This window comes from Suncus etruscus, chromosome 1 (genome assembly GCF_024139225.1).
Source record: "Suncus etruscus isolate mSunEtr1 chromosome 1, mSunEtr1.pri.cur, whole genome shotgun sequence".
Classification (NCBI taxonomy): domain Eukaryota; kingdom Metazoa; phylum Chordata; class Mammalia; order Eulipotyphla; family Soricidae; genus Suncus; species Suncus etruscus.
Window position 1 is genome coordinate 161,956,341 of NC_064848.1, and position 22,264 is coordinate 161,978,604.

The following is a 22,264-nucleotide window of genomic DNA, read 5'->3' on the forward strand; positions in this document are numbered from 1 at the left end:
TGTTTGTTTGATCTAATCCCAATTCTTAATTTTTGTTTTTACTTTCTCAGCTACTAGAGTCAAACCATTGATGTTACCTCAGAAGTCAATATCATGGAGAGGTCTGCCTATATTTTCCTTTATGTATTTTATGATTCAAGAGTTAACATCAGAGATAGATTATTCAATGGGTTGGAGGTCTGGGTTTGAGACATGTTAACTTATCATCCGCCATTACATCCAGGAGCAACCCTCAAGCACAAGAATCCAGAGTCAGGATATGACCCCAAATATAATATGTGTATATATATATATGTACATAAAATGAATTAAAGACCACAATGTACATATATGTACATATATAACATGTGGTCCTTAATTCATTTTTTTTTAAAATATGGAACGCTTCACGAATTTGCGTGTCATCCTTGCGCAGGGGCCATGCTAATCTTCTCTGTATCGTTCCAATTTTAGTATATGTGCTGCCGAAGCAAGCACCCTTAATTCATTTTTAAGTGACTTTTCTGTATGGTATAAGGGAAGGTGTAGATCTAAGATCATCTCTTTGTTTTCCCAGTACTATTTGTTGGAGAGGTTTCCTTCCCATAACTTATTTCATGCATCAAACCATCATTACTGAACCCCCAAACTTGCAGGTTAAGCAGTCAGCACCTGTGGGTCTCCACAATTCAGTTCCTCTGCACCACTGAACCCACCAATTGTATTTTATGGATTCAAGAGCTAACATTGGGGCTACACCACTGTGCCCCCATTCCACTCCCAGTAAATATATTTGCATGCCCCTCACTCCCCAGAAGGGCCACGTTCTTGTCTGCTTCTTGCACACATTTTCCTTCAGTTCTGGGATCTTCCAGTTTTCCAATAAATTGTACTTGTTCTTTAAGACTGGGATTACTAAATTTTCTTGTGAATTAAGGTCCTCTTTCTCTACTCTGTGCATGTTAGTACTTATTTAGCATTTCTTTCTATCTTACCCCTAACATATAGCCAAACTATTCAACGTCTGTCTTTCTACCTCAGGTGGAAAGGCTCTGACCTTAATCTTAACCCAATAAGGAGGTCTGTGACTCAAAACACATAAGATTCTCCACTGTGAAGGAAAGGTACCAGCCTGCACCCCCATTCTCTTTGAGGAGTCCCTGATAGGTATAGAGAACACAGCAGGTGTTATACATTGTGAAACCCTTTCATGAAGGCCATATCCTGTTGCTTGCCCCCCCACCCCATATTCCCATCATTTAGAAGGGACATGTGAAATGAAATCTCTCAATATGTGCAATGCAAATAGATCTGAGGAGAGAATTGCGCCCTAAAAGGTCTGCAGCTGGCCTCCAATCTCACCCATATGAGATGAGCTCTCACAGTCTGAAAGCCATGAGCTGAGTCGGATTGGGGTGTGGGGGATGTAGAAAGAGAGTGCAGATGGAGAATTTCCTGGTGGCTTCATCTTACAGGCATTATAGATAACTCGTAAATGTCAGAAGTGATGCACACGATTTAGAAAGCGGGAGGAAATCTGGAGATATTAAGATATTTACCGGACCACATGAGGGAGAAGGCACAGCCTCAGATGCTGCTCATATTTTCATTAGCAGAGGCTGAGTGAACTTCAGCGGCTTCAAGTCTAATAGAAGCCTCCCATTTTCTTATTTGGGATCCTAGTGTGGTTGTCTCATTATTCAGGGTAATGTTCTCTGATGGATGCTTACTCCACCCATAGCTCTGAGATAGAGAAATATGGCAGGAGACGGGGTGCAGGCAAAGTGTCAGCTTGGTAACTTTCTTCTGCTGCAGTATCTTGAATTGGACACAGCAGAGGTTTTGCTTACCTTAGGAATGGACATCTGGCATCTACACCCCCCCCCCCTGTTCTGCCTCTCTAGATATCTAAAGATTAAAATTTTCTGCATTCTCTGCAACGGGCTGAGGCAGACTGGATGCTGCAGCCTACATGGAGATCATTTATGAGCTAACCAGACGCACTAGCAGAGGACGGCTCTAATGGCCAGTTGACAGGAGAACAAGGGTAATGTGATGTCAAGGAGATGGGAAAGGGTTATAAGAAGCTGCTAAAATTGAGTGATTCAGTGAGCTCAGTCTAAGGACAATGTCTGGAGTTCAGCATTCATTCATTCACTTAGTCACTCATTTAGTCGTCCTATCATCCAACAAATATTTATGGGGCACTTAACTGGGATGCACTATGGAAGTGATCAAAGGCTAACTAGACAAAGTACCTGATCCTCTAATAGCTCAGTGCAATGATGCTTAAGTTGGATTAGTTTTGCTCCAAAATCAGAGTCTAGAAACAGTTTTGGTTGTCATAACTCTAGGTATTTGGTGGTAGAGGCCAGAAGTGTTGTAAAGCATCTGAAATATAAGAATAATCAAAGGAAGTCTGTTAAAATAAGTCTGTTAAAATAGTTGGGGGAATAAAATCTGGAGCACATCTTAAACCTGCAATGTGGCCTTGTGGGGTCTGAAAAGCAGCTCACAGCAGTCAGATTAAGAAATTTCCTGAAGTCAAGGGTCTCTCAAAAGTTGAATCTAGTAGCAAGTAACAGTCCACACCAAAGGGAGGTGAGAATAAAAGGCCACACAGAGAAAATCAGCAGCAGTAGCTATGGTGGTATATTTCCTTTAGTAGATGTAGTTTTCCCCACTTCTTTTTGGATTTGTTTAGTAGGAAATTCTAATGGATAAATTTCTCTTGGGTTCTGAGATTGTTAGAATCAGGTTATAGGGATTGTTTAGCTTGTACCCCCATATGCATCGGTAGTATCCTGTGGCATTGTTCCTTTTTGCATAGGCACATTAAAATGGAAAATCTAACTATAGAAAGAATAGGAATAGGCACTCCTATATTGTATATAGCACGTGGGCCTTTCACCCTGAATATTTGTCATAGTGACTTGACTTAGGCTTCAGTACATAGGACATCAGTCAGTCATTCACTGCCAAACCTTTAATATACCATCTTTGGAACTGGCATGGTTTTCTGCATCAGTACCAGGAATCAGACTTCTACTGGAGAAGGCCCTGATGCTGCCCAGTCACTGACTTGATCCAAGGTAGGTTCATATGACACCCTGATGACAGCAACATCTTGCTTTCAGGGTGGTTTTCCTTGCCTTTTGGCCTAATGGTGAGATGAAACCAGAAAACACTCTCTGTGCAAAAATCCAGGATCTCTAATTACTGAAGCCTGACTGCGACAACCATGATTGAGGAAAACTTTTCCTGGGACTATGAAGAAAGACTTTGGAGTTAGACAACTTATTGTGTTCAGAGCCTATAGTTGGGCTTATGGCAAGATTTTTCATGGGTAGGAACACCCTGTTTTTAGACCAAAATTTTTTTTTCTACTTTTCCCAACATTTGCCGAGTAAAAAATAATGCAAAAACTGCCACCCCTTTTTATCTTTTAGATAGGGACTCCCACCTTTTTCATAGAACCTTGGGGTGTGAATTACTTTGTTTTACCTCATATTTCTGCATTTTTCTATAAAATTAAAAAGGGTGTTGGAAAAACAAAGGTGCCAAGTAGTCTCAGGTGCATTGTTGGATATTAAAAAAAGACAGAACTAAATATCCAAGTCAAAGTCAACAACAATAGAATCAAGAAACATGAACTATAACAATCTAAACTTAAAATGGGCCTGTTATATTAGCAAGCCAGGGAGAAAAAAAGTGATGGTATAGGATACACGCTAGGAATATTGGTGGAGGGAGGTCAACACTGGCGGTGGGATTGGCCCTGATTCGTTGTATGTCTGAAATTCACCTACAAGGGACTTTGTAAATCACAATGATTTCAATAAAATAATTTTAAAAAATAACACATACTTTGTTTTCTTGGACTGAGACTCAGGTAATTGCAGTTTCATTCACCTACATCCTATTATGCAGGTCTTGTGTGATCAATAAAATGTATTTTATAAAAAAATAATAATTAAGAATAACAAGTAGTTCTGCATCTAAAAGAGCATGCCACGAGAGAAACAATATAGGGGTAAGGTACTTACCTGGCATGGAACATTACCCTAGCTCAATCCCTAGCACTCCTGTAGTCTCTCAAACCCAGCCAGAAGTAACTTCTGAGCATACACCAGGAAGGTGTTTGCCTTGCATGCGACTGACCTAGGATGAACCTCGGTTTGATCCCCCAGTGTCCCATATGGTCCCCCAAGCCAGGAGCAATTTCTGAGCACATAGCCAGGAGTAACTCCTGAGCATCACTGGGTGTGGCCCAAAAACAAAACCAAAAAAATGAGCATAAACCAAAAATAAAAATTTTAGAGAAAATTTAAAAAAACTATTTGAATAGGGAGCAGAAAGATAGTACATAGACTAAGGTGCTTGCCTTGAATGCAGTTGACCCTGGTTCAAGTCTCCAGCACTATAGATGGCCCCAACCACCACCAGGAGTGACCCTTGAGCACAAAGCCAGGAACTCCACTGAGTGTGACTTGAAAACAAAACATGGCATAAAGGCATAAGAGGGGGACATTTCTTTTTATGTGACATTTATTTCAAGATCAAATTATTTATTTGGCTGACCCATATATTTTCTTAGAAATAATCTTTTTTGTTGTTGTTATTGTTTTGTTTTGGGGCCATACCCAGCAGTGCACTCAAAAATCACTCCTGGTTCGGGGGACCATATGAGATGCTGGGGATCAAACCGGCATCCATCCTGGGTCAATCACACAAGGCAAACATCCTACTTCTGTGCTACTACTCTGACCATGAAAGTCATTTTAATCTAAAATTGGAACAGTCTCTAAGGAAATTTCTAACTATCTCAGAAATGAGTTATGCCCTCTGCCTACATGGTATGGTCCCCTCCACAATTGGTTCGGGACAGCTCCTTATGTGAATCTGCTTTCTGGCACCATCTGCATTTCTGAATGCCCACACAGAGGGCTTATGCTATTAGAGTAAAGAATTACAGGAGCTGAGGCAAGAAATAAAGTACAGTGGACAAGGCATTTGCCTTGCATGTGTCTAACCTGGACTCTATTCTTAGCACTCTATATGGTCCCCTGAGCACTACCAAAAGTGATCCCTGAGTGCAGAGCCTGGAGTAAACTCTGAACACAGCTGGGGTACCCCCCAAAATTACAGGAGTTGAGAATGGCAAACTGGACCGTCTACCCTAAAACCAAGTCCAAAAGAATATAGGCAGGACCCAAAGAAGCATTTGCTTGCAAGTGGCTTTGTTTTTAAAGCACTTTGTTTTATTTATTTTTTCACAGCTGTAAGAACACTTAACACAAGGTCTATTTTCTTAACTATTTTGATTTGTGCAGTGAAGTGCTGTAGATTGTACATTCCATGTTGTTCATCAGGAGTCTAAAACTTACAAATATTCATTGAAACTTTGTGTTGATTTCTTGGTAACTCCTCATTTCTTTCTTCCAGCTCCAATGCCAGGAAAGTTGGACCCCTTTAGAGCATTTTTTTTTTGGTCTTTCTGTGACTGGCTTGTTTCACTTAGCATTCCTGACTCAAATTTTATTCATGTGATATTGCATATCACAGAATGTCTTTTTATTTTTTTAATACAGACTGATGTAACACATAAGCATGTTTATATTGCTTTCTGTGAATTATGTTCATACCTAGGTCTTTGTAAATGAAGCTTCAGGGAATGTGCTTGTGCCTTTTAAAGAAATTTTTATTTAGAATGCTGGGTAGGGGTATTTATTTAGAATACAGTGGGTAGGAGTACTTGTCTTGTACCCCATATAAGTCTTCCGGGTGATCCCTGAGCACAGGAGTATGCCCTAAGCACCACTTTGTGGTAAGAGAGAAAGAAAGAGAAAGAGAAAGAAAAATTAATGCTGATTTTGAACCTAAGGAGTTAAGCCTTGCCTGTCGCCATTCTTGGTGGCAGAAATGCCAGTGTTAACCCCAAGTGCACAGAGCCAGTGGTGACCCCAAGTATACAGAACCAGCTTCCGCCAACCACCAAATATGACCCCATATCACCACCCCCAAAAGATTTAAATTCTTCCAAGTAAATATTTGGAAATACAACTGCTAGATCCTATGAGAACTCCATTTTCAATGCTTTGAAGAATCTTGATATCATTTTCCATGGCAGCTGCCCCATTTCACAGTGCCCAGAAACCATGTCTAAAAAGATGTCAATTTCTCTACACCCACACCAACACTTGTATATTCTTGTTGTTTTTTTCATTTTGTGTTTTTTTTTTAAACAGGCATGCTAACAGTTGTGAGATGATAACTCATCGTGGTTTTTATTTGCATTTCCCTAATAATTAGTGATGTTGAAAGTTTATTCAAACATATATGAACCACTTCTATGGCTTTGAAAAACTGTCTATTCAAGTTCTGAATTCATTTTTAATTGGGCTCACCACTTTTTTTCTAAGAATAGGTATTTGCTGATATGGTCAGAGGCCACACACAGTCTAAGATAACACAGATGAAGAGGTCCCAGCTTCTTGCCTCTGAGTGCAGTCTCTAACCCTTCCTCTCCTCACATAGGCCCTGATGCTTATAAATTCAATTACCTGGATATGGTTTAAAGATTCACTGACATGCCCCATACGAAAGCCCCATGCTCCTGACTTTTGAGCACAGACTTTTGATGTTATTAGCACCACTGTGTTTTCTGCAACCTCAGTTTCCTCCATCTGCCAAGTGAAAAAAAAATAATACTGTGCCTCTGCCTCCTTTAGACAATTGTCATATGCTTTTAATGAAGCGAAGGATGTGAATGCACCAAAGCATGACTATAAAGTCAACCAGCACTCACCACCTCTGTCCATCCTTACTGTTTGGGGGGAGCTTATAAAAAGATGGGGATATCCACCTTTGTAAGCCCCATGCTTACAAAGACTATGTCTGTTGATAGTGCTTAGTAAATGCTAAGGTATGGATAACTCCATATATATATCTGTTGCTATAATGAAATAGGGAGATAGGAATGATAATAGGAATGATCAAACCACTAGAGTGATCAAACCACTGAGACTCAGAGTCTTGCTGCCAGAACAGGATTGACCCAGAAGCTCCTGTCTTCCAGTCCTGATATTGTTTGTTTGTTTGTGTGTTTACCATTCTATCTTGGAATAACTGGGGAGGCACAAGAAAAACTATTGGTATTTCCTGGAGGTGAACCAACCTTCAGTTTTCCTCAGATCATTTCTGATCATTGCTAACTTTACTAGGTCCTGTTTAAAATGTAACTTCTCCAGTCTGGCCATTTATGGTTATCCTTGGAATTTTACCCCATATTTAGTTTCTTTGCAATTCCTCAGAGCCTTAGCTTCCCCTTAGAGAGAGCAGAACCTAAGCAGGAACATTCTGCCTTAAATGAGGAATTAAATGATTGAGGGATTGCCCAGGAGGTGGAGAGAGGAAAGCCATCCTGTCCAAGGAGAATGGAGGGACAGACCCCATAGTTCTGAGTGGATAAAGGCACAACTAGGATTTCTTCCTGGGGAAACTGTGGGTGGGTAGAGAAATGCCCTTCAGGGCAAAGACTCCTTTTTCTCTATAACTGAGTTTCTCCTCAGTAAGAAAAAAATTGCTGTTTATTGCCCAGTGTTTGCAAAGAGAAAGAAATGAGTGAAAATGCAGGGCAGCTCTCCGCTTGGGCTGATCTCCCTTCTCATCTCCTCATTCCCATTCTCAGTGCTGGTCACAGTGGACCCACTTGCTCCTTTGGTCTCCTCCTAGGTCCTAAGGATTTACCAAGCGGGACTCAGCCAGCTCTTCTGTTTCCTGTGAAATAATAGTGTGGCAGAATGAGAGGAGAAATTATTCAAATGAAACTCACTCTATGTCCTCAGGGTTGGCATCTCCAGGAGTTCTCCTATATTTCTCTTACATTTTTATGACCCTGGTGGGTTTAATTTCAGGCCCTGATTCTTAGAAATGCATCCACTGTCCTGACCCCAAGAGCGTTTGATTTGAAACATCAATCACAGTTTAGCGTTGAGCGCCATGTTGACATGTAACTGCAGATACGCTTGTTGCTGAATTTCAACAGTGGGCTCAGAATGGAGTCCCAGGGACTCAGAGAAGAATGAAAATTGTCAGTGCAATCTATGCCCTCTTCTGCCCTCCCTTGCCAGGGGAGCTCTCAAGAGGAAACAATACAACCTGAGGTCCAGCACTGCAGAGGCTGGGATCTGGCTGGGACAAAATGATGTCAACCTCTCGGGGCCATGACAGCCCTACCCATGGTTTCTAGTTGTGCTTCTTGCTCCATTTGGGGGTAATAAAAAGGGACAGGGATAGATGCTTAGTTTTATCCTCCCCTCACATTCTCAGGGCAGGAAGATTTCTTTCCAGAATCAGAAGGGAAATGACAAAGAAGAAAAGTTTCTTTATAGCATTCTAAAGAGGTTCTGTTGCTTGTTATGGGGCTCAACTACTCCTCTCTGCGTACATTGGACCTCCTGGGAGATGTGAGGCTGGTTGGATGGAGATATTTCTACCACAATGACCCAAAGTGTGACTTGTAAATGCATGTGGATGCACACATGTGCGCATGCACAAAGATGAAAGAGTGGTCATATATGGATACACAATCATTTAAGATGAGATAGAGGTTACACAGACATATATACAAACACATGATAAGAGTGGACACATATACACACATATAAACACATAAGGAGAGGGGTCACATAGAACACTTGTACATATGCAGACATGTACAATGAAGGATGTCACACATAAACATATACAAAAACATGGTGAGTTAAATCAGACCATGTGTTTGTATGTACATACTTGTACATACATAAACATATAAAATGAGAGAGTGGTCACACACAGACACATCTACAAACACATATGGTAAGAGAGACCACAGATATAGCCATATGCAAGCACGTGAAATGAGGAAAACTAAGCTAGCAGCCACATGAAGGCCAGAACCACATAGAGTGTTGCTTCATAGCCCTGAAGTTTAGATCAGAGTCTGATGATAATGACGTATGCACATTAGATAAATATACAAAGAGAGTTCAGCGCACTAAACATGGTTCCTGCCTTCTGCTGTTTCCCATCCCAACAGAAGACAGACAAGAAAGCATTAGTTCTCATGAAACTGAAATGGACATGAAGGGGTGCTAGGTGAGAAAGGGTCATGGGAGTCCAGAAAAAGGCATAAAAGAAGGATCCTATCACCATTCTGGAGAAAGGCCTCAAAAAAGAATCAGGGCTAGTGTTCCAGATTTAGAGGCTGGACATCAACACCCATTAGACAGCCTGTGCACAAGTTCTCGCTTGTCCCTTGAGCTCTATAATCGGATTTCCTGGGCCTCCTTCCTGTTTCTGTGCAAAGCTGCCTCAGCTGTTGCAATTGCACTTCTAAGCCCTCTGGCCTTTGCTTCCCTTAACAGCTGTCTTTCCTGGATCTTAAGCCAAAAGAAACCAATGTGTGCCATCAAGGAGCATCTGCAAAGGTGCTGAGCTCCTCAAAGCAGATGCTACATTCCACCCTCTCCTGTAGAATAAGAGTTATTCTTTGCTTTCCCCAACCCACCCCCCATGCATTTTGAAGGACTTCTTTTCCTGGGAGATCTCAAGGAACAAGCTCCAAAGACCCATGCCTTAACCCAAATGACTAAACCAAATAAAGCAGGAAGAAAAAATTCAGATAATTGCTTGTTTAGGAAAGGTAATTGATAATGAAATCACAACTATATCTTAAAGTCACGTTTTCTTTTCATAGAACCCAGATCTGATGGTTTGCCATTAATGGAAAAATGGGACAGTACATGTTCTATCCTGTTCCTCTAGTGGACACCCAACAGGCTCTGGCCTCCTAGGTGAGGAAAACAATCTCTCCCAGAGAGAGTAGTGTCTAGGCTCCACACATAGTACCCTTCATCTTATAGTGATGTTTTCCTTATGAAATTAAATCTTGTTCAGAATATCCCCTAGCCAGAAAACCACTTCTGCTTCTAGTATTCAGCAAACTCAGTCTTATCTTCTTGTCCTTCATCATTAACCCAATCTAGCCAGCTCCTTGAACTGAAGAGCCACTTGGGTATCCTTCTCTCTCAGAGAAAATTGTCATTAGTCCACCCATTTATTATCAATCCCACCAAATGATTCTTCATAGACTTCTACTGTGAACCAGGCAATGTTTTCAGCACAGAGAGTGCATGAATTAACAAAAATGGGCCAAATCCTGTGCCCTCACTACTGAAGGAGGCAGAAAGTATACAAGATAAGTCAGTAGTGTGGCAAATTCACACTAAGAAGGAAAAAATGATCTAGAAAGGGAATAGATACTGGAAAATGAAAGTGTAGATAAAATGACTGAGGACATGAAGATGATGTCTCAGAGGAAGAGTTGTAGCAGTCAGGAAGTTCATCATAGTGATCTGAAGAAGCAATTGAGACAAAAGGAATAGCCAATGCAAAGGCCCTGAGTGAGGAATAGGTTAGAGGTGTTCAAAGAATACTGGAGAGGGGCCAGAGAGATAGCATGGAGGTAGTGTGTTTGCCTTACATGCAGAAGGTTGGTGGTTTGAATCCTGGTATCCCATATGGTTCCCCGAGCCTGGCAGGAGCGATTTCTGAGCATAGAGTAAGGAGTAACCCCTGAGCGCTGCCGGGTGTGACCCCAAAAAAAAATACTGGAGATGAGAAAGTCTGGTAACAAGGGCCAGCTTGTATAAAGCATTAAATTACAAAAATAAGTTATTTACATATCATGTTGATATTTACTGCATGTTATCAGAAACAGTAGAGTGACAATTTCACAGGCTCACTCTGACAGCTTTTTAAAAAATAACGAACTACAGAGTGTGGAGGCAAGTAGCATGGAATGCTCCTAATACAGCTATTGCAATCATCTATCTGAGGAAGATGGTACCTTGGATCTGGGGTTTTCCAGCTTTTTCCACCAGCAGGAACAATATTGGTCTGTGGACTGAGGATGGAAAATCACTGGTTCAGTATCTTGGTGGGGTAGTGAGAACTCAGATTAGGAATCTCTCTTGAACGTAGAGCAATAGAATGTCACAGCCAGGCTAGAAAGGAAGTATAAGAAAAACAAAGGGAAAGCAATGCAAACAATGGGATATGTTCATATAGGCTGGACCAGATTCATTTGCAAGTCTTCTGAATTGAGAGAGCTTTTACATCTGTGAGACTCAGCCTTATTCCAGGGGATGAGAACCAAATCAAAACCCTCCTTCAATTTATGACCTGAGACCAACCTTCAGGTTCTAAAGAGAAAGGAAAGCAATGTCCATGGAAGAGAAGGATCGCTGCTGAGAGAGAGATGCTCGGGGTTTAGATGGAAGATTACTTGAAATGGAGTGGTATTGTCTGGTAATGCCTCTGTAGAACGTAAGGTGTCTTTAGGCCCTTTAAAGGACAAAGGTGGGGCCCGGAGAGATAGCACAGTGGCGTTTGCCTTGCAAGCAGCCAATCCAGGACCAAAGGTGGTTGGTTCAAATCCCGGTGTCCCGTATGGTCCCCTGTGCCTGCCAGGAGCTATTTCTGAGCAGACAGCCAGGAGTAACCCCTGAGCATCGCCGGGTGTGGCCCAAAAACCAAAAAGAAAAATAAAAATAAATAAAAAAATAAAGGACAAAGGTGTCTTTCAGGCCTTGGTGGAGGGAAGGTATGCCAGGAAGACAGTCCAGCAGGTGTGAAGGCAGGAAAGGGGTCATAGATCATGGAGTTGAAGCCAAAACACTGGAAGAGCAGAGGAGTCCGGGTGAGAAAGGTGATAGGCAGCCTTGGAGGCCATAGAAGTATTGTGACCTTGGTCCAGATTGGGAATGATGGAGATGCACATAGTAGGGTCACTTCAAGGCTTTTCTCATAAGACCATCATCCTTGTCACTGTCTCCACAATCTTGGGTTTGTAGCATGAACCCAGGTTCGTGGGGAGTGAACTGGGGCAAAGTCATTCATTATAAAGAGCCTGCCCTTGGCTTTCTGCTCATGTTGTCATCTGTCATTACCCAGAAACACTTTGGTCAGTGGTAGGCACCGCTGTAGTCCCCACTGACCTTACCATCTTTTTTTTTTTAATTTGTGCAATTCCACTCATGACACTCATGCCATGGTGATATGTCCTGGCCACATGGTTTTCAGAACCCAAATAGGCCCATCACAAGCGTAACTCTGGTTCATGACACCATAAGTGTCCCAAAACTAGAGGCATGCTTATCCAGAGCAATGACATACTCAAGGGATAGATAAGGTGGCTTCCAATATATGGTGCTGCTACAGCATTTTATGACATTATCCATCTAACCCCAGCCTCCAGTCAACACATGGAAAAGTTGTGACTAGCTCTGTTTTCTTCTAGAGGCCTCAAAGGTATGTGGTTCAAGTTCAGAGTCAATGGATGTCTATAGGGAGAAGCCTGTATTTGAACCCAGAATCTGCATGTGCCTGCCTAATGCAGTGCTTCCCAGCAAGAATCCCCAACCCCCACCCTGCCAAGAGCATATTGTTGGCAGGGCAGCTGTTGATTAGACAAATTGGCTAAGTGGTTCTCACACCTCAGCCACAGTTGTCCTTCCCTTGACATACTGTGGATGGAATTTAAATATTGTCTTTCAAATCAATGCTCACTTTATTAGCAGGAAGCATTTAGAATGAGCCATTATAGCATCACGGGGGCTTTTAGTATTGGTCCTTAATAAATGTTTGATGCTGCAAATGGTTATGAGTCCACAGTGTGGGGATGGTCCCACTCGTTCCCTCCTCTGCTCTCTCTGCCATTAAATTAACTGGGGTACTCATTAGCAGACTTATCACTTATCCTTCTTTTAACTGGCATGATGCCAGAAAAATAAAATAAGCATTTCAGAGGAACCACAGAAGGTTTTTGGATGAGAGCAAAGTGGAACAGAAAGAGCAGTCCTTTCCACACGCTTGTTATCACGACTCAGGTCTCCAAGCATGCTGGTGAGTGGCATGGCTATAGCTGGGAGCAGAATTTCTTCTTATTTATATGCTCACTAGGAGAGGGATTATACATCTGGCTCCCCATGTGTCTTTCCCTGGCTGGGTTGGTGATATTTAAAGAGGCCTTTCTGTGTATCTTAGTTTTACCCCAAACAGCCGCATGCCTAGATCTTGCTTTCAGGCTTTGGCCCGACAACCAGTGGATCCTTTTTCGCACAGGATGGAGAACTTCTAGAAGAGCACAGAGGAGGTTCTTCTAGACTGGCAGAGACTCTCCAAGTGGAAGATGACCACAGGAGAGTATGAGATCCATAACAGTGCTGAGGTCACAGACAATGATGTGTGGGATAGTAGGAGGGGTGTCAAAGTGAAATAAATACAGTGAGACAGTCTGGCGTCTGGGGGGCTAGAAAGTGTTATCCTAGGCCTATGTAGCAGAAAATAATGACTACTTTGCTTGCTAAGTTTCTTGTCTTACACATGTTCAACACTCACCTATATTGGGGCCCAAGGTAAACAGTAGCAATTGGAGGAACATAACCTACTGCCTTAAATATTTGCAAGCTATGACTCCAGTTCACCAACTGCTGAATATATTTTGTCAGTCTTTTTGACAGATACACTTAGATAATGAAGCCCAATTTGGATTCAGAGTTCTCCTACATACTTCAGAGCATGAGCAGATCCTAGCTCAGCCATCCTAAGTGAGGAGACACAGACACAGTAAAAGTTTGGCTATGTTGAGAGAGGACAGACACATACGTGAGACCCTTTTGGGAACCCTAGTCAGCTTGACCATTCCTTAGTTTCAGAGACCCATTTTGCATTCTGGATGGAGAAGCATTTATTGGTCCTGGGAGAAGGCATGTTTTCTAGATCATCATCATAAGGAAAGGTGGATATGGTAGAAATCCATAGCATCATGCACAGCCCGCTGACAAGGTCCAGGGCAGAAATAGTATTTAAACTCAGGTTCTGGAGCTGGAGAGATAGCATAGTGGTAGGGCATTTGCCTTGCATGCAGTTGACCTGAAACAAATTTGGGTTCAATTTTGGCATCCCAGATGATCTCCCAAGCCTGCCAGGAGTGATTTCTGAGCACAGAGCCAAGAGTGGCCCTGAGTGCCACCAGGTGTGATCCAAAAGCCAAAAAGAAAAAGAATAGAAAAAATAAATTCAGATTAAATATAAATAAATAAACAAACAAACAAACAAACTCAGGTCCTGTAAGTGCTCAATAATAGCATAAAATCCTAGAGCAGAGAGAACCCAGCACCCTCCCTATCATTCACCACCCATGTTATAAACACAAACAGAGATTCAGAGAGGTGAAGCTACTCTAGAGAAAGGGATATACATCCCAGGTAAAAGGTATGGCTGCTTGCCCTGCAGCCTTCTCCCCCCTACACTCTGCCTTCTTCCACCCTATCCACCTCACAGGAAGGATGGGGCTGTGTGTCTCTGCAGGGGGCATGTGTCTTGTGACTTACCATGTGTTCCAATGCCAAGCAAAGATGCCTTCTCCCATCTGTGTATCTTACTGCCAGAAGCCTCAGCAGTGGCAGGCACTCCAATTAGCCTCTGAATCATGTTTGTTGTCTTCAAATATTTATATCCAACCACTTCCCACCTGCTAGAAGAGAATCTTAGCAACATCCCCAGTTTTTCGCCATCTCTGCCCAAAGCAGCATGCTTGGCATTTGAGTTGGTGGTGGCATTAGGCACTGGCACTGAGCACATAGGTATTTCCTGGTCAGATGGAGATGTTACCAATGGTGCCAGAATCCAAAGTACCATCATCCTCACACTCAGAGCTAATTACTACTGACAGTGGCACCTTATTCCACCTGCCTGACAGACTATTTGCAATTCTATTTATATCTCCCAGCAGGTTCACCTTTCTGGCCTGGGATTGGGGGGCCCTCCCAGGAGAGAGCAGTGCAGGCACCTTGTGAAGCACCTTGTGCTGCAAGTTATATGGGCATCTTTCTCCATCAGTCATTGTCATCAGTGCCAACATTCTCACCAACAACATCACCATCACTTTTCACCCAAAGGCAATATGATGAAAGTGGCACAGTTTATACATCAAAGCCAGGGTTTGTGTCTTTGTAGTATTGTTACCTCATAATTTAATTCAAAGTTTCCTCGAATATTTGGCCTATTGCTTCCTTTTCAGAAAATGAAATTACTCACCCTCTCGCCCAGAAACTTGCCCCCAGGATCATGATAGACAGAGAAGCATGGGACAGGATGGGAAATCATTCCTTTCCCTGCCTTGCTCCTATTCTGTGCATCTCCTGTAGCCCTACAGCTGAATTCCCACTTTGTGTCCTATGAGGGTGCATAATGAATACAGCCACCTGGAAGGGGAGTGTGAGAGAGAGGTTGGGCAAGCCTCTGCCCCTCGTACTGAGTTGCCCAACCCTAGGCAAGACAGGTGACATCTGTGCCTTGATTTCTCTTTCTGTGTCAGGAAAACAATATTGAGTCTTTCTATGACCCACGATGATTTTCAATGACTGAGCAATAGGTCTGTCTCCTCTAATAGGCTACAGACACACCTGATAACAGGGCATATTTTTGCATGTATAAATGTCAGTGATGGAGTGGAGCGCTAGTACAGCACGTAGAGCACTTGCCTTGTATGTGGCAGACCCTGGTTCTATCCCCAGCACTCCAAATTGTTCCCCCAAGCCCTACCAAGTGTGATCTCTGAGCACAGAACCAGGAAACATCTAGGCATGGTTCACAGAACCTGAACACATCTGGGTATGCTCCCCCCAATTTTTTTAATAATCAGTGTACACAACTAAGTGGAAAAACTAATGACTGAGATGGCAGCTGATCCCCTAGGTGACCATCCTTCACCACCACATTGAATGATGACATCATGGTCAACATGCAATTCCACAGAAATCCATCCTCATCCTACATGATCTGGTATCCTCTGATCACCCCCACTTTACAGTGAGAACTCAGAGGTCTAGGGATCCAGAGATTTAGGACAGCAATTTGTCTCCTGCCTTGCAAGCACCTGAGCCTAGTTCAATCCTGAGATCCCCTATCTCATATAGTCCCTGGATCATCTCTGAATGTAGCACTGGAGGTTCCCATCCAGTGCACGGCATGACCTTGAAGGCCCCCAGCACTGTGGTGATCTGGAAAATTTATGTTGCTTCAGGGCCTAAGCAGAATCAAATCCTAGGAACCTTTGCTTTAACCTACTAGTCCAATTGGCCAAGAATTACTAGGCGAGGCCCCTGACTCTCCTGAACACTGCTAGGGAGGTGTCCTTCACCCATTAAAAAAGTAAAAAGGGATGCAGTGATCAGGAGAGGACAGGGGAAGGTCCCAAGTTCACTGGGACAGAGTGCTGACAAGGCCATTCTCACTCCTCATCTGCTAAATTCTAAATCAGCTCCCTGATTTTTCTCCTCATATTGCTGTCTTTTAGGTCTCCAGGCTGAGAGGTGCTACTTTGTCCCAGCTGCCTCTGCTTGGGAAGGTTTGGAGTTGGCGCTGACATCTCACTGTTTAAAAGTTTCTTTCCATTTGAATAAATAATATGTCACAATTCAAGCAAGCCAGCTGAATAATAATTTGTCAAGCCAGAGCCCAACTTAGCATGTTCCCACACCCAATTTCCTACCTCCTACCTCTCTTTCCGAGGCTGGGCTTCACACATCCACAGAGCTCCAGATATTTCTGCTGGGGCACTGTCATCTTTCCCTGAGAAGTGGCAAACACAACCAAGTCTCCTCCAAAGTTCCCCACCCAGCCTGCTGGTCTCAGCATGATGCTGGGGAAACTGGGGGCAGAGCAAGGATATGTATGATAACCATCAGGACACCACTAAGTCATTCTTGAAACTGGACAACTCTTCCTTTTTGTTCCTTAAAGCTAGGCTCTCAGCTACAGGCTAAATTTTGCAGGGTGAATAGGGGTGTAAATACAGTCTTTAAAGTTGGCACCCATAGCCCCCCAGAAATACGACTTGTACCCAATCTAAACACTTTGAGGCTTAGATTTGTACAAAATAAAAAGGATCATTGCTTTTCATCAAAGAGTGCTTTTCATCAAAGAGCCCATTGCCTTTTTCTGATTCCCCAGGGTATAACTGAAGAGGGAACACTAAGAGAAATAAGTGATCAGGAGAAAGACAGAGTTCTGATGGTGGGCCAGAGCAAAGTGCATTTATCTTCAACTCAGCTAATCCAGTTCAATCCTTAGCACCCCATATGGTTCCTCAGGTGTTATCCCTAAGTGCAGAGTCAGGAGCAATCCCTGAACACTGCTAGGGGTGGCCCTAAAAGAAAGACCTGATGGTCTCCTGTGCTCTGGAATAGAGAGGAGCCAAGCATGGGAACAAAGTCAAATAGAAGCAAACCATGAAGTCCATGAAACCATGAACATCTCCCAGTATGATATTGGAAAAGGAAATGGAAGGTTGAGCCAAAGCCAGAGGAACACTATAAGACTAGAGTGTGAAATATTAGCACTAAGGAGATGTGGGCTATGGCAACATATTTTGAAGAGAGTTGAAATTATGCCCCTAAAGCACAAAATCATGTAATATCATTTTTTCATAATAAAAAAATCCACTACCTCATATGTCAATTTCTACCTTCTCCCAAGAAATAATACTTTAGAAAAGCTAGTCTATGTGCAAATTCCCTTGTATTGAAATTGGCTCTGACACAGTCGTCCCCTGTATAACCATGCTAGCGGAGGAGTCCACAACACACTTGTCCTTTCCATCACAATTCTGAAACTCATAAAATCCAGCATTGTTTAGAGAGTTCGGAAAGGGATTGAGGTGAATGCAACTCACAGTGACATTCAGTGAGGTGAACCTTTTCTGCCTAAATAATTGGTGGGAGTCCTTCATGGCACCCCTGGCTAAAGACTTCTACCCTGCATGGTGAGTCTTTTGGAGGGAGCAGATAATATTACCCATTTGTGTAATCTTTTATTAAAAAGCCAGTTTCATAGAAATTGAAAATAAAGTGGTGATTGTCAAGGGCTACAGACAGAAACTGGGTCCTAAAGGCCAGTGAGTATAAATAATCTGTTAGAAAAAAAGTATAAGATCTGGGGCTGGAGCAATAGTATAGTATACTATAGTATAGTAGATAGGGTGCTTACTTTACACATACTAACCAGGTTTAAGAACTGATTCCTCATATGGTCTCCTGAACCCCACCAGAAATGATCCCTAAACACAAAAAAGGCACCAACAATTTAGTAGTAGTAATAATAATATAATAATAAATGAGAAAGACAAACAGGATAAGTTCTAAAGATCAGACATGATCTTTATAGCATGACTATATGTCTATATATATTTAATAAGTAAATGGTATACTTACCAGTTGATGAGATGATGAGAATAATATTAAATAATCTTACCACACATGCACAAGAGTTAATTATGTGATGTGATTGATGCCTTAAAGATCTTGATCTTGTTAATGATCACAACCATGATCATTCCTCACTTGCCTGACCCTTGTCCAAACTTTATATATAATAATAGAGCTAATTATTCTTCAATCACTCTTTTATAAATTTATTTCCAGCTATGGTTCTCCAGAGATTTTTTTAAATATCAAGATTTTTTTTTACTTTTAAAATACATGTAGCTTTTAAAGGGGCATTGCAAAGAGAAATTTACTCACAGTGAGCCTTAGAATGAGCTCCCTAGAAGAAGACCTTGACACAAGGGCCAGCCGATTGGTGAAAGTGGTTTATTTTCAAGTATCTGCAGGAAGAATCAGGAGTGAAATGGGACCTGGAAGAAGCTAAATCTATAAAGTCCCCAAGCTGGAAATTCAGCTGAGTGCCCAGGGGAGTGTTCTGGAAATAGTGTGGAGCCTACAATCATGGCCCTGGGCGAGTACTGCCACTGGGGAACATGTCAGAAATGCACAAATCAGCCCAGTCCTGAGCTCCAAGTCAAATGCAGAAGTTCTGTTCTCTGGTCCCCATCTAAGATGGTCACATCTCAGATGTGTTCCAGGAAGCAAGCAAGGAAGCAGGAGTGTGGGGGGAGGTCAAACCCCTTGTTGATGGTCTCCAAGTCAAAGAATGATTCCCAAAAAGATAAATTGAATCCCATCCTTCCGTCCCCCCTTTTGGGGAGACTTTGATAATAATGTCCGGAGTAAATAATCAACGAATGCAAAAGATCAGGGGACCAAAGGTTCAGCAAGGAAAGTCTTTTGTCAGTTGCAGCCAGCTCCAAAAAGCAAACTGAACCAGCCGTCAGTTCTGGCAAAAGAGCCCCCTATGCCTCCCCAACAAGCTTTTTATTTCATTCCTTAATCACCCCCACCTGGAAGATCCAGGTGGGATGACAGGCAAAAACAATATTACAACAATTACTCAACAATTCCCCCTTTTTTGTAAGCAAATAATAATAGTATACAATACAATACAATAATAATATACAATACAATACAACACTACATAATTACAATTACAAAACTTTAATGAAATATTAAATACTATAAAATTAAAAACATTAATTTCAATTAATTAAAAACATTTAGTTACACTAATCATAAATTAAATATACTTTAAAAGATTTTAGTCATAAAAAAATACAAATATATAAGTTAAATTTTTTTTACTAGGTTCAAAGTTACTCTCAAAAAATAAGGAGTATAGAACTCCTAAAAGTCCAATCAAAGACATTTGATGAATCAGGAAAGACGAGTTGTAACTTGATATAGAACACAGCACTGGAACAGTTAATGATGTATTCCTCAGTTCGATATCAGGAGGCTTGCAATTGTGATGAGATTCCTACAAATAAAACATTAAGAACTAGGAAGAAAAGGGGAATTATGAGAAATAATAAATTAAGGCATAAAGTGTCAGGAAAAGAAAACTATAAACAAAAATTAGAAAACTGATAAACATGCAAATACATACTATGCAAAATTATGGGAATAACACTCATTTATAATCACCAAAAATATCTATTAGACAGGATTCAAAATAAAGCCAAAAAAAATTTGAATTGAATCAAAAAAAAGAAAAAAGGAAAAAACACTTTGAAAATATAATAATGAAAAAACTGTTTAAATGAATATTTCAAAATAACAAAAAATTATAGTAACAAAAAAAAAACTTTTTAAATCAAAGTCGAGTAAATCTAGATGATCAAGAATTTCATATACACCATAACCATAACATTCTATAATGCAAATATGAAACAATAAATGTATTATAATCAGTCATCAATAATGAGCACTGTGAACAGAGTCTACCCAAAATTATGGTTATATCAAAACTATGATTATACCTTCATCTCAAAATCTATGTTGAGAGCAATAAAACACTGATGTTACAATGAAAAGTCAAAAGTTGCCAAATGAACATATATCAATACACAATCATAAAGCAACATTAACATGATTAAGTATCTTTCTTTCATATAGGTCTTAAGTAACATCAATATATTGCAAAATCTTCTAATTAATAGTGACCTAAAACAATACTGAAATTAAGGCATAAATACATCATACAAACAACCACAATGGGGATTCATCGTATTCATTCCTATTAAGCAATCATACCTAAAAAATGACCAGTAAAACATCAATGATAATCAACAAATAAAGGAAATGATCATTAAGTATTCATAGTAGATCTCTGAGAAATATAAAACAAGATATATGCTGCTGTAGATTTTACCGATGCAATAGGGATCTTCTTGATCTTCTTATCAGCAAAATTGATCCAATACTGTTCTGTGGCAATTTTACAATATGAAGTACAATGTCCATAATGAACTTGACCAAAATGATTTGATACTGATGATAAATTATATTTTTCAATCTTGTTATTATCTTCTTGAGTGAATTCTGCTAAATTAAGGTCTTCCAAAGGAAAATCCACATAAGTGTATAATTTTTTAATCTGTTTTCCATCAAAAGCAAAACGTTTCAAATGAATTATCAATACGGGAGGTATTTTCCATAAATATGTTTTCTTTGAAAAATCTCTTTTAGTATTGCAATTATTACAGTGAATTCTATTGTTATCTCTCAAATCTTCTTCTTTAAAAAATTCAACAAGGCATTCCTGTAAAGTACATTTATCTGCAGACTTGACAGCCAGGGACAACTGAACAAATGTTTCATAAACCTCAGACTTTTGGTAACATGTAAGACACTGTAGTATAGATTTAAACTGTCCTTGAAAGGTATCATAGATAATAGATTTGCAAACTCTAAATTGTTCATATTTATCATTGTCTATGAAGTGTACAGTTTCATCTGTTATTGAATTTTTAAGCAAATCTTGATGTAGTCCTTCTATAAGAAACATTAATAATTCGTGAGGATCCTGTTGGTTGTGTCCAGCAAATTGGTCATTGAGTAAACTTACTGTTGCTTTGAAACTTTCAGGATTGAAATACTTATGGCATCCATTTCCCATGATTTTGATAAGATGACCAAATTCATCTGCTAATTTACCTTTATGTCCCTTTGGATTTTCTCTGTTAATATCTTTTTTATAATAATCTTGATAAAAATACTGAGTCAAGTCTGTAATATTATACAAGCATTGCAATATTGAATTCATGTAACATGAGTTACCCAAATTTTGTAATCCAGTGAAAACAGGTTTCCGTTTTTCTGTTTGTAGTCCAGACTGTAAGGATTTTTCACTTTTGTCAGATTCACTGAGAATATGAGGTATGAAAGTTGATCCTTCACTTACTTTCCCAGTCACCTCAGCAGCACCACAACTGTCAATATCTTGAGCACTCTGTACTTGATGTGGGGAGGAGTCTATAGTCCCAGCAACCTGACCTTGATCATCAGTGCCAGTCCGATTTCTAACGAGACGCAAGGGGACCCAAAATTTCTTAGGAGGGTTGTCATTTGTAGAAACATAAGCATAACCCCTCCCTCTCAAGAGGAGATAACCAGCAATCCATTTTTTATCCTCTTTTATCCAAATTGGAATATTTGTTGTTTCTTGTCTCTGATTATCTTCTTTAAAATGCTTTTCCCCTGCTGTATAGCTCTCTCCCTGAGGTAAATTTAGATAATTTAGTGTAATGAGAGTCAAAGATAACAGCTCCATTGGCATCAAACCTCTTTTTCTATTCTTTTGCAATTGAGTTTTCAGAGTTCTATGGGCTCTTTCCACAATTGCCTGTCCTTGACAATTGTGGGGAATTCCTTTAAGATGTTTTATCTGCCATTCATTACAAAAAAATTCAAAAGTTTTACTTATATAAGAAGGTCCATTATCAGTCTTAATAGAATACGGAATACTCATAACAGAAAAACATTGTAAAAGAAAACTGCAA

The 22,264-nt window shown here is 40.7% G+C and overlaps 1 protein-coding gene and 1 non-coding gene across 2 annotated transcripts in view; one reads left to right on the forward strand and one right to left on the reverse strand.

The window, feature by feature from the left end:
* ASIC2 (acid sensing ion channel subunit 2) overlaps positions 1–22,264 on the forward strand; it is a 299,911-nt gene that overhangs the window by 86,790 nt on the left and 190,857 nt on the right.
* On the reverse strand, positions 371–477 carry LOC125995997 (U6 spliceosomal RNA). Its single transcript, XR_007491197.1, has one exon. It is a non-coding gene; the product is annotated as a U6 spliceosomal RNA (small nuclear RNA).